The sequence below is a fragment of the Psammomys obesus genome, unplaced genomic scaffold (genome assembly GCF_907164565.1).
Source record: "Psammomys obesus unplaced genomic scaffold, mPsaObe1.curated_primary_1811, whole genome shotgun sequence".
Taxonomy (NCBI): Eukaryota; Metazoa; Chordata; class Mammalia; order Rodentia; family Muridae; genus Psammomys; species Psammomys obesus.
In genome coordinates, this window is record NW_026585504.1 from 1,001,951 (window position 1) to 1,015,528 (window position 13,578).

At 41.7% G+C, this 13,578-nt stretch overlaps 1 protein-coding gene across 12 annotated transcripts in view; it reads right to left on the minus strand.

The window, feature by feature from the left end:
- LOC129674066 (1-phosphatidylinositol 4,5-bisphosphate phosphodiesterase beta-4) overlaps window positions 1-13,578 on the minus strand; it is a 382,363-nt gene that overhangs the window by 210,227 nt on the left and 158,558 nt on the right. The gene's annotated exons all lie outside the window — the stretch shown is intronic.

Here is a 13,578-nt window from a genome sequence, read left to right on the forward strand (position 1 = left end):
CCCACAACCCACCCCAGCACATCAAGTCACATCAGGACTGAGTGCATCCTCTTCCCCTGTGGCATGGCGAGGCAGCCCTGAAAGAAATTATCTTATTCTTTATGTTTTGTTTTTCCAGGCACACTCTTAACCAAAACCATAAAACCTAAAACACAGTGGAAAGAAAGAGCATTCCACCACTGAACTCATCTAAAATTGTGAATTTCCATAGAAACTCCCATAGAAAACTTTGGCTCGTCTGGAGTAAGTGCCTCCTCCACAAATTTCAAAGGAGGCCAGGAAAGTCCTGCCTGGGTGCAGTGTTGCATGGGCAGAGGAGCACTTAGTCAGCATCTCATCCCTACAACAGAAGGACATCTGTGTTCACGATGCACGAATGGGAGGTTAAACACCGCCTCATACCGTTAGCTCTAGTCTAAGTCCAAAGCTCATCACAGAGCTCTTGTTATAAATATTCTCAGGTTCACATGGAAAATAAACACGAGACAGAACACAAAGAGTGAAGCCTAGATCTAAGAAGCAGTACCTGTGCTCTTACCACTACCAGATCATATGATGTAGCTTTTAGCTGCCTGTGGGGATAATGTAGCCTTTCATGCTGGAAGATGCTTCCTCGCTCTGGGAGGGAAAGAATAGTAGGAAGAGTTTCAGGCTTAGAGGATTAATTACATACAGATCATTTTAATGTTTTTTTGTTTTGTCTGTGCCAGTGTATCTGCTCATATACACGATCCATGGTGCAAACAGAAGAATCTGTGTTTAAATGAGTAACGAGATGGATTCTGGCTTGTGAAATGTGGCATTAATTTGAAAGCTGAGGATCCCTTGGGAATCAAGGCCTTGGTAGCAGAAGTGGGTCACTGAGCATGGACACATGGTTATAGCCAAGCCCTTGATTCCCACCATTTCTGCTTCCTGGTCTACCACCACATAAAGTCTGCCTTTCATTCCCACCAGCATAGACTTTGCTATGACTTTCCCATTGTGACGGAAATGAGACCCTCAGAAACTGTAAGCCCAATTAAGTCTCCTATCTTCACTGGTTTCCATCTGATATCTTGTTACAACACTGTGGAAAGGAATTAATACACCCTAATGGAAGGGGCGGTAACCAGAAGAAATGATAAGAAGACCCACAGGGTATTGGGAAAGTCCTTTTTCTTTAATACGTCACCTGGGAAGCATCTATTTCCTGAAAATAAAAGAAGCTGTTTATTCACTTACAATTTGTGTAGTTCTCCAAATGTGTATTAAATACACTTCAATAAAGAGAGTTTTACACATAAACCAATTAAAAGAGGAGTCCAGGCATCTAAGCAACAGAAAATATTTGGCCTTGAAATGCAGAGGCAATTCCAGGCTGTTAAACTGTCCTTTGAACTCTACTGGGAAGGTAAGTTAATAACAGGATCCAGGCTGCTCATAAAAGATACCAAAAGCAGTGAATAGGAATTTAAATTTCATTCTTCCTTAAGAAGAATATGTTCAGGAAGTGAATCTTGCCTAAGCCTTTCTTGCTGAAGTCATGATATAAACCAGCTGATATTTGCAAAGGGCATTTATGGGATTATTTGTCCAACATCCCATCACTATACCTCAGTACCCTTCCAGCCAAGGCTAAGCAGCCCATGGCCCCACACAGGCTTTGAGATCAATGCAAGGCCATTTGTTGTCTTCCAAGAGACTTTAGAAAGCAGCTCATTGACCTAATTGACTAGGATCAGAAGGAAAAAAAAAAAGTCCTCCCCTATCAGTGGACTTGGGGAGGGGCATGCATGCAGAGGGTGGAGGAAAGGAGGGATTGGGACAGGAGGAGGGAGGGAACCATAGGGGGGGATACAAAGTAAATAAAGTGTAATTAGTAAAGAAAAAAATGAAAAAAAAAAGAAAGCAGCTCATCTTTCTAAATGTCTGTTGTATGGTATGCACATTCACTGGAAGTTAGGCTTCCCTTTGAACAAAAGTCTGGTCTTAGAGAAATAGTCAGTTCATATTATTTACAGCCAAAGGAAGCTCGGATTCTATGAGATAGATCTGTAATATGATCAATATATCACAACATGCATGGCTTTTAGAGAAACAAAGATAAGGTTGAGATTAATGACTTTCAGCTGCCAGTGTTCCCCTGTCCATCAAAATCTATCACTTGTGCCTATGTGCATTTGCGCAATGTTGTCTTAACCACAAACCATACTCTCTTTCAAAACTTCGTTCAGGACCTGTAATCCTACCACTCGGGAGGCAGAGCCAGGTGGATCTCTGAGTTTGAGGCCAGCCTGGTCTACAGAGCAAGCTGCAAGATGGCTAGGGCTACAAAGAAACTCTGACTTGAAAAACAAAACAAACAAAAAAAAGTGACAACCACCAAAAACCACCATCACCACCACCACCAACAACAAAAAAAACCAAACCAAAAATAAACAAACAAAACACATATCTCTTTCCTGCCCAATCACTATTGTCCGTTTTAATTAATTGACTAAGTTTCCCTTACCTAAAGTGTTTGGGATCAGGCATATTTCAGAATTCATTTTTATTTATGAGTACTTGCATGCACATAAGAGATCAAGATACTTAAAGCTAAACATCAAATTTATTTATTCTCCGTATAACCCTTGTACACATAGTGTGAGTATAGGTGTATATTGTATTTGGACGCCTGCTTCTGCCACATGAGGTCATATCTGGAATTGGCCAATTACAGCATGGCAGTGTTTGGAAAGTTTTAGACTTTGGAGCTTTTCAGGTTTTAGGTTTCTGGATTAAGTTTGCTAACCCAGTACTAGCTCCAGGCCCACTTGTGCTGAATCTCACTTGAGACCTGCACCCTAGAGACCCTGTTGCTCTTTCACTGTGCACTGAGGTCCATGGCTGCTTTTCTTCTCCCCCTGCCTCAGGTGCAGGTCCATAAAGTCGCTCTTTTCCTCCTGCCTCATTCTCTCCATCACTCATGTTGCCAATTCCACACGTTCTGACCTTTCTTTGTCTGTTTGATTGGCTTTTGTTTTGCTTTGTTTTTCTTAACTGATTGACTAGAGCCATGGAATTGATCTAGGCTAGAGAAAATCTCACAGCCACACTGGTCAGCCTTCACTCCTTACCACAATCTCAAAGAAACACTTCAGCATTGTTTGCAAATCCATCTTTAATGTGTTCATTCCCATAATGACCTTATTCTTTATCCTTTATCTCCTGTGTTATTGTGATTAACAATAATACCTCTATACCTCTTTCTTAGAAGGTATAGAGCACACACACACTTGAGTTCTTCACCTTTGGTTTTCCCCTCAGACTACACTGACCAGAATTCCTTTTTCTTGTCAAGAACAACAGCAGCTTCCATTTTGTGTTACAAATGTTGTCTTTTTGTCCCCACTAACCAATGGGCATTTGACCCAATGAACTGCTCTCTCCTCCCTGAACTCTTCTTTGGTGACAGTGATTCTGTTTTCCTAGCTCTTTTGCGTCTCTCCCAGTCACTCCCCCTCAATCTTGACCTCTCTTTTTCCAAGTGACCCTGCCCTGTGTATTTTCCCTTGCTAGGTGATCACATCTGGCCCAAAGCATTAAACACCATCTCTATTCCATTAACCACATTGTTATCCCCAGCTCTCATATATCCAACTACTCCTAGCCACAGATCCAATTGTTTGCTTGACATTTCCACTTGCATACTTAACAAATGCATTAAGTATCAAAGCTTAAAGCAGAACACTTTTTAAAAGTCCTTCTAGGATCTCTAATCTCCACAAATTTCTCACCTGTTGCTCACTCTCATACTCAAGAGCCATCACAGTGGCTCACAACAACAATCTCCTAACTGGATTTTCTGCTTCCATTCCTATCTTCAGTTCTACACTCACAATTAATTTACCCCAGCAAGGATGCTTTACTAAAATATAAAGCTGATTGTGTCTGTCAAAGAATTCTAGTTCTTAAATAAACAAGCAAGGAGCACCAACGATAAAAAGCAGTTCTTACCTAAGTCTAACAGGGATAGGAGACTGGCTGCCACCAGCTTAGACCCCATCAGCCTGTGCCGCCCGTGTTCCTTCCTCTGACATTTACCATTACACAAAGACGTTCATTTCTATTTATGACCTTTGTAGTCTTCCCTGTCTAGAAAATTCTGCCTACCTTTTTCATATTCTTGACTTTTCATCATGTTGGTTTCAGCTTAAAAGTGACCTTTATAGCACAACTGTGTTTGACCCCAAGCACAAATGAATCCCTATGTGTGCTGCATTACCCCAAATGTGTGCTTAGAACCTTGCCAGGTCCACCGGAGACATTCAACAAACATTTACTAAATGTTAAAAACATACAGACATAAAAGCAACCATTTATAAAACATTAATGAAGAGAAAAATAATATTTTCTAGGTCAGTATCATTATGTTTAATATTAAGCCATTAAGAAGATGAAATCTGAAAGTCTTTCTAGATAATCACAATAAAACGAAACAGATACATTTTATTCATTCCAAGTAGACTATAATTTGGCTAAGAAGTGAAACAAAATATGCTTTCCATTTTAGCACTACAAGCTTTTGACAATATAATCACTGTTGCTAGCACTCTGGGGGCATAAGGGACATCTGGGAATTAACAAACTCTGTGATGCTCAAAGAAAAGACATGGCTCCTACTAAGTTACATGCAGCTTACAGCAAAAAAGCAGACAACATGCCAATTTTCCTCTCAGATTGTTCTTTTAAACAACTGGAGAAAACGGGCCAATCTGGATTTTAGAGCAGAAAGCACAGCAGACAGTCCACACAGCTAACAATGGTCTTTCTCTTCTGTTCTTCCTTTCTTTTTTTCAATGCAATGAAATTTCTTTATTTAGAATGAAATTTTATCAAAAGCACAAGGTTGGAAAACTTTATACACACATATGTATATGTGTATATATACATATATAGACACTTAAGTAACATCAGATACATTTTTCAAATTACCTGCTGCCATACTCTCATGATTTTTTAGCCCCATGTTACAAAATTTCCTTTTTCTTTTCCTGTCCTCATCTATGCTATCAAATGCAGGAATTGCTCCACATAAAACCAATCAGCCCCTTTCAACACTGATTTCCCTCAGAGTCAGATTTACTTGGTAGAATATATAATCTATGAGCCACACCTGTCCCTGATGCTGAAACATTGCATCAAATGTGGAAAATGACATATTAACTTAGCTGCTACAACCACAGTAGCCAAATGCCAATAGAGAGGAACATTCACACTTCTGACACTTTTGCTAAAGAATTCTCTGGTTTTGGTTTTAATGGAAACAACACTGGCTACACGATAAACCAGCCTACAGTGCAATCAGCCTGAATGATTTTTTGGGGTATACTTGATTGCTGTTTCTAACACTTAATAAAGGAAAGATCCAGCTTAAAAGAGGCTTCTAGAAATCTTCAGTAGTTATTCTTTTCAATCTTAAATCCCTTTCACTGGTCCTGGTCACTTCGTACTTCTGATAAAAGGTCTTGTGAGAAGCCTGGGTTATTCTCTCTAGATTGATGGACACATCTCTATGTATAGACTGTACATGTGTATTGTTGATGTTATGTGATAAAATGCAGTCAGGGAACTAGTACCATGACCTAGTAATCAGAGGCTTGTCCATCAGTTCAGGAGCACCATTGACCCCCTTTACGATCACACACATACACACACACACACACACACACACACACACACACACACACCCCAAGCCTTTTTAATGTGTATTTATGCATATACAAATGTTCCAGTATGTGTCCAGGTGAGCACAAATGTGGAGGCCAGACCTTAATGTCAGGCATCTTCTATCATCTCCACTTTAGTTTTTCAGTCATGTCTGTGAACACATCCAAAAGTCACTGAGTGGCTAGAATGCTGGCCAGCAAGCTCCACAGATTGTCTTGTCTCCACAAGCCCCAGCACCAAGGTAAACCAGCTTTACATGTGTGACAGGGATCCTAACTAAGGTATTCCTGTTGTGCAGCAGGCACTTTACCACTAAGCCATCCCCTGAAGCTCCCTAGGTGGGTCCTAATTGCATTTTAGCAAAGGCACAAAATTCACACTGTCATAATGTCCAGGGCTTAGAGAAGCTTCCTCCTGTCTACCAGGAGCAATTCCTCAGCTTCCATCAGATGAGGACTTAAGGGACCATCTGGGAATGCTTAAAGAGTCGTTCCTGGGCACTCACAGCTGCAAGCCTTTCTGAAAGGAAATTCCCACATAGGCCCTGCAATTCGCAAAGGAACAAAGGAGAGGTTAAATGTTCTGGAAACAAGTGTGATTCACCCTAGCAACTGATAGCAACTGATTCCAACAAAACCATCACCCCTCTTCCTTGCTCTCCCTCCACAATTCTAACGTCTACCTGATTTAAGGCTCGGGCTGCAGCTTCCTTACAGAAAACAGAGGGGTTTTCAAATAGTATTTCTGTAATTGAAGATGGCAACTAACACAGCCGGAACACGCACAAATCACGTCTATTCACTGCAGAGAGGAAGGGACTCTTTTATTCTTTTCCAAAAGGCAGCTAAAACAGGGACTACTAGATTTCTAACTGGCAGCTTAAAACCAGTAGCCAGGAAGTGGTTTTGCTTTGAGAAGCAAATCTACTCATGTAGATTTCATCAAGGTTTCTAGAGAATAAGTCTAAGCAAGGAAGTATTTTAGGTAACAGCATACCTTTAATATCTATGCCCCAGGTACCAGGAAACTGTGCTGCAGCTACGGTTGTTGCCCGAGGAACAATGCCACACCTAAGAATCAGTACAGGACAAAATAATGGCAGAAACAGAAGCAGCAGCAGGCAAAAAGAGCAAAAACAGTACTAGAAAAACATGTAACTGGAAGATTCACACTTTCAGAATTCAAAACTACTAAAAAGACATAGCAATCAAAATAATGTTCCACAGCAAGAGAACAGGAGCATAAAACGCCAGAATACAACTGAGAAACCTGTGCTGCTGTGCCCAGTGAGTTCATGATGGGCCCATGATCACTCGACAGGGAAGAAATGGCCCTGGGTCCTGGGCCCCAAAACAAATGAATAGTGCTCGACCCTACTACCTCATATCCAATCCAGAAAGGATCAATGGCCTAGACCAGTGACCTACAACCAACAAGCTGATGACCATAAAACCTGGAAGGAAACAGGAGCTTATCCTAAATCTTTATGGCCTTAGCATTATTACACGGCAACTGTGCATTAGCAAATACAGAATATTACCGAGAAGAATCAACAAGAGAAAAGATAAACCTCAGTTTTTACAAACTGAAAACCTTTGTTTACCAAATGATATTTTCAGAAACATGAAAATGTAACTTACGGAACAGAAGAAAAGCTCTTCTAGTTGCACCTGCCAAGAATCAAACATACAGGATATCCAAAATGGATCTCTACAACTAACGCAATAACCAAAAGGCAAACAGACCATTTAAAAGTAGGCAGGGAATGGAAATAGACACTTGTCCAAGAAAGAAATGGTTGTCCAAGAAATAGTCAAGAAGCAAGTAGAAGGTTGAAGGATATGATTAGGTATTTGGCAATAAAGACTGAAAAGTGGGGCTGGGGGTGCTTGCCTGGCATGCACAACTGTAGAGAGTAGTATGTGCCTGAATCCCAACACTGGGGAAGTAAAGACAGAAGGATTAGATGTTCAAGGCCACCTGAGCACAGTGAGTTTGAGGCCAGGTTGTGATGCAAAAGATCCTCCCGTTAAATGGAAGAAAAAGAAAGAAAGGAAAGAGAAGACTACAAGCATGATGTGGTACAGTTTCATACCTACTAGAAGGCTACACTTTATTTAAAAAAAAAAAAGGCAAACATCTGTTATCAAGGACAGCAACTGGATTGGAAATTTCATGGCTGCTGACAGAAATGTAAATTAGCCCTTGAAAATGAAAAAGTGCTGTATACCCTCAAAGAATTAAATGCCTATATTTAATTGTATCCCTAAGTAGATATTCCAAAGAACTAACAACAGAGACTCATATATACAACAGCCAAAAGATAGAACAGATGAAGCCTACCAGTGGATGAACAGACAAATGGTAGCACATACATATGGTGGACATTATTGCTTAGATATAGCAGAAGAAATGCAGTTCAGATGCACGTTAGCATGTGAATGAACTGTAAAGCCGCACATCTAGCAAAAGACAGAAGGCACCAAAGGTCCTATACTGCAAGATCTTAGTCATGTGAAACGTCCAAAGTGGGCAAATTCACATAGAAGCCAGGCAAACTGGTAGTTGCTGAGAAAGGATAAAAGGGAACGACTAGGACTGAGCAAGTGCCTGATGGCATGGGGGTTGTTTTTAGGAGTGTTTGAAACTAGGTAGAGAGGCAGTTATGTAAAAATGTGAATTGTTCAGACTAAAAGTCAGTTTTTATAATGTGAATTTCATCGAATTAAAAAGAAAGCAGATGAGGCAAAGCAGCCTAGGTTCCCAGATGTCCTGGCAGAAACACGCCTCCATGGAAGCTACTTAACATAGGAGGAAATGAGCAGAAAAGGGGAAATGCGTGAAAAGAAGGTGGTGCAGAAACAAAGTTGGTCGGAGTACCTGTGTGTAACCTACAGCACAGAAATGTCACTGTGCACGGTGCAGAAGGAAGAGCCCATCACTGAGACCAAAAAGGGCAGGAAGGTGAGGGTAGCAGGTACCTGTGCTCTTCAAGGCCATTCCCTTACCTGAACAGAAGAAAGGTCAAATGGCTACAGAGGAAGGAAAAAGGAGAGCTCATTAGAAATCAGCCCTGAGCCTCAGCAGATGTCTTAGCTTTATATCAACAGCCAGAGGAGAGAAAGAAGAGGCAAACAGAAAGAAGAAACTCAGTAATCACTCTATGGCAGGCCCTACACGCACATCTCACACCACTACCACCAAAGATGCTGAAACCAGTGGTGCTGTGCTCACTGTCTGCGCAGGCAAACTGAGGCCCAGACTTCAGGACCCATCTTCTCCTACCAGTTCTTTATGGATCCTCTGCAGGTGCCAGGTTTGGAATCACTAGTTTCTCAGAAAACTAAATTTCATTAGGAAAGTATGCTTGGGTTCTGTTTTTCTATAAGTTCAATAAGGACATATCCACATGTCCTAGTGGGAGGAAGTGCATCAAACCTCTGCAAAATCCACAGAGCCGTTATTAAGCCCATGGCCACTGCATGGATTTCTTACTTAGTTGCCACATGGCTGCTCTGGTCTAGTTAACCGAATCCTTGCTGCAAAGCCACAAGTTCTCTAGAAGGACCAAAAGGTCATGTCACACTGTAACCGGGAGCCACTGGAGTTGTCCTCCAACTGTTCTCTGTCTGATTTGATGACACCTGACTCTCCAGACAGGCCACAAAATATGCAAAGGAAGGAAGCAGCTGATCTGCCAGCTGTGGGCGTGCAAGGTCACTGGCGGATTCTCTCCGGGGAGAGGTCATTTCGGTCGTCAGTCCTGGGCAGGCCGCTCTGTCCCACTCAAGGACAGCAAAGGCGGGGCAGCTGCTCTTCTTTAAGCACAGAAGCAGGTAAGGACTTTTCAAATGCAGTAACTTTTATATGCTTATGCATTTTCTCGACATGACCTCCACAAGAAGGAAGGGAAGAACATTAGAAAGTTTTTTCTTAAACTTTTGTTCACTTCGTAGGCACACATGTGTGTGTGTGTGTGTGTGTGTGTGTGTGTGTGTGTGTGCATGTGTACACCTGTTCACTAGAGCCGAAGGCCTCACACGCATTCCATCACTGAGCAGTGGCCCCGATCTCGGGTTTTATGTTTATGGTACTGGAGATGAAACCCACACCTTCCGTGTGCTAGGCAAGTGCTCTACTAATGAGCTACATTTTGTTAATTTTTCCTCATGTTTTACAGAAAGATCAAAGACTGGAACCGTTTCACCTTTTGGTAAACTTATACTTTAGGGTACAAAAGATTCTGGATATCCAGCTTAAAATGGGCAAGTGTGAAATGGGTAACAGGGCAAAGAATCGGGTCTTTGGAATAACAGGTTCCTCCTGGCAAGGTAGCCCCACCAGGACCCCTGAGCAAGCACAGCCAAGTGACCTCAACAACAGCACCTCACGGGCAGTGGGTAAAAGCTGCTGAGGAACCCACCAGCCACAAGGGGAAGAGCTAACGTTGGACAGCACTTTCCTGGAGTAGGATTCCAAGCCCTTGAGCCTTCTCCTGCTTCTTCAAAGCTTTAGAGAAACTGAAAACGGAACAAATCACAATGTGCCTCTTACATACTTAAGTGAGAAACAGGACAAGCTTAAGCCTGTGCTATGGTATAAAACTGACATTTTGTTTTCAGATATATCTGCTATGATTTTTGGTTAATATATCTCTTTGCCAAGGTTTTATTTTAAAATAAACACAAGTTCTTCTCTTAGATTCTTACAGACATAGATTCTTACAGTATGCAGGCATAGTATGTACCTGCCAACAAGATTTGATGACTAACATTTTACCCTACCAGCTTTAATAAATACATTTCAGAATGTTAAATTCCAGGGCCGAGAGCACTTTATTTAAAGGCTTATACAGCTGGTGTTTCAGTCATTTCTAGGGGACAGTGATGACTGTGAAAAGGTGAGCCTGATGTCAGGCCCAAGGCTGGGTGAAGATACTTGGGAAGATGGAAACCAGAGAACCAGAAACTGACACAATGCATACAATGCTGACCTTGGCTCCTGTCAGCAAAAAGTATCTTTCTAAGGTCACAGGCTTTGCTTCCTGCCCTTCCCCACCCCCATCTAAGGAGCCTGGGAAGGGTGGATAAGGAGAACCCGGGAAAGAGCAAGAAGAAGCTACTATGGGAAGCTGGGGAGATAAACCAAGCTACTGGCCAAAGTGAAGACATGTCTTCCAAAGATACATGCATGTGTGATGAAGGTATGTTCTTCCTCCCCTTTATTTTTCTATATTCTCTCATATTTTACAATTCCTCAACAAATCACAACATGGAAAGAAAAATGAAAAGACTTGGGTGATGTCCACTGCTTGGGAACAACTAATGTAGAAGGAAGGACCATTAAAGATAAACGGTCCTATGTGACCTAAGCAACTTCAGCTTTTGTTAAGGGCCACCTGGCCTGCCTTACTGCACGACAGAAAGCGAAAGAGCTGTTGTGCAGCATTACGGGTTCTGGAAGAGTGTGAGAGCATTCCCAGGGCAAGATGTGCATAGCAATGCAGGAAGGGTCACTGATGGAAGCCAGGAGGCACCAGGTCCAAGGCCAAGTCATAAAGTGACAGCACTTCTGTCATCTGAAAAAAATCACCCCAGAGCTGACAAAAAAAAAAAAAAAAAGGCTGTGTGACAAGAGATACTCAGCCCAGGGCTGTCCCAGCCTCGTGCACCAATGTCAGCAGCCAAGTGACTATACTGCGTGAGACTCTGGCCATGACCAAGCCCTTCCCAAACTTGGACTGTGAAAAAGGAAGTATCCCAGAGGTCAGCCATTGTTATTCCAAGCCCCTACATTTTGTTATTAAGCAATCATTCACTGGAGCAGAACCCAATAAATTCTGGATCATGGTGATATCTGACTATAGAAACTACAAAAATCCCAGGAATTTGCTCTCTCCTAAGCTTTCCTGCATTAGAATGAACACTGCTATTAAATTTCTCTACCTGCAAGTACAAATTTTTTTTCTAGAAACTTCCCCCATCACACACCAAAACAACACACATATTTTTTCAGCCCTAAAATACTGTCCTTTTTCTTAGTATTTCTATATGCAACTCACATTCTACCAAAATTTAATCCTAGAATACTCCACTCCTGAAGGTTTTCAGTAACCTCTCACCTGAAAAATCAAGTTTTTACATCCCAGGTCTTGCCTGCAAGGCTCTCAAACAGGCAATTATTCTCAAAACAGGCAGATAAGGGTGGATAAGCTCACTTCAGCTGGACAGCAGTGTCGTCTAACTTCTTTATTGAATGAGGTTCCAAGCTGGGAGAGTCCCTAGCACTGGCAAATGGTTTTATTAAAAGCAGTAAAGACTTTTACTAGAGATTTCTATACCACTGTAAAGCTTCACTGTACAAATTGGTCCACTAAAGCCAAACGTTACTTTCTGAACCGTTAAAATGTCACTATTCTGAGCTGAGATATGTTATTAGCAGAGGAGGAGGAGGAAGTAATGTTGGGGAGATGGTTCGATTGATAAAGTTCTTGTTTTGCAAGCACAAGGACCCAAGTTCAACCCTCAAAGCTTACATAAAAATGTCAAGCATGGGTGGAGTACATTTGGAATCTCCAGCACTGGAGAGACAGAGACAGGTGGATTCAGAGGGGCTCACTGGCCAGCCAGCCTGCACCGCTCAGCAAATTCTAGGTTCAGCGAGAGTCCTAAAGAAAAGGTGGATAGCATGATACCTGTTTGTCCTTTGGGCTACACATGCATATGCATGAAACTATAGATGTGCTTCATAAACACACACGTGTGTAAGCACGTACACACACACAGACCATGCACAGTTCTTTTTTAAGGTGTGACAGCTCAATGATGTTTATACTAATTAAATGTCAAATGATAATAATTTGGATATGTCAGGCTCAATACATCTTCCATATTAATTTAACCCACCATGTCAGACATTCCAGCCTTCATCTTTGGCTATGTTCTGTTTCTGCTCTTTACTGAGACTAGAAAATTACGAATTTTAAATGGGCATGCTTAGCTCACATGATATTTCTACTGAGCAGCACTGCTCTCAGGACTCAGGTGGTCAATCATAAACTTTTGTGTCATTTTAGAACTGAAAGTGCCTAAAGAAATGCATGTTGTTCCCTAGAACGTTTGTGAAAATATTTTCAAAGGATGAATAAAAGAGAAAAGACCAAAAGATAATTAAGTCAGGCTGGGGATGTTTGCTTAGTGACAGATTGATGGTGGTGGTGGAGGTGGAGGGGCAGTGCCGGGGGGCAGTGGGGGCAGCTGTGGTGGTGGAGGTGGTGGTGGTTATGGTGGTGGTAGAAGTCACAGAGATAGAGGTGGTGGGGTGGGGTGGTAATATTAAACTTGAACTTGTTTCTGGAAAGAAGAATTTTCAATCACATAATCACATGGTACCTTTGTGTCTTTTTTCTTAGCACTGAAGTCACTATTCATGTCAACAGTGATTTAAAGAAAGCTTTGAAATACTAAATTTTTCTACCCCTGATTTCTACCAGCTGAAAAGTGTCTTTTATCATTTAAAGACTTGGAGATTTGAAGGAATAGTTCATTACATTCTCAAGAGAAGAAAACGAATTTCATGTAATTTCTGAAAGTGCTTAACTTTCACTGGTAAAAAACAGAAGAGATGAAAAATACGACTAAAACTTCTTAAGTGAAGCCTTCTTCCACCCTGGGAGCATCTTCTCCTGCAGAGGCAGACACCAGGAGTCTGTCTACCACCAAAGTCTCGGTCGCCTTTAGTGAAACAGAATCTTCAGAGCACTGGGCTGATGAGTTCAGAAACTCCACCCACCTCCCCAATAAGGCAGGACAAGCATCTTGCTTCTTCTTCTTCTTCTTCTTCTTCTTCTTCTTCTTCTTCTTCTTCTTCTTCTTCTTCTTCTTC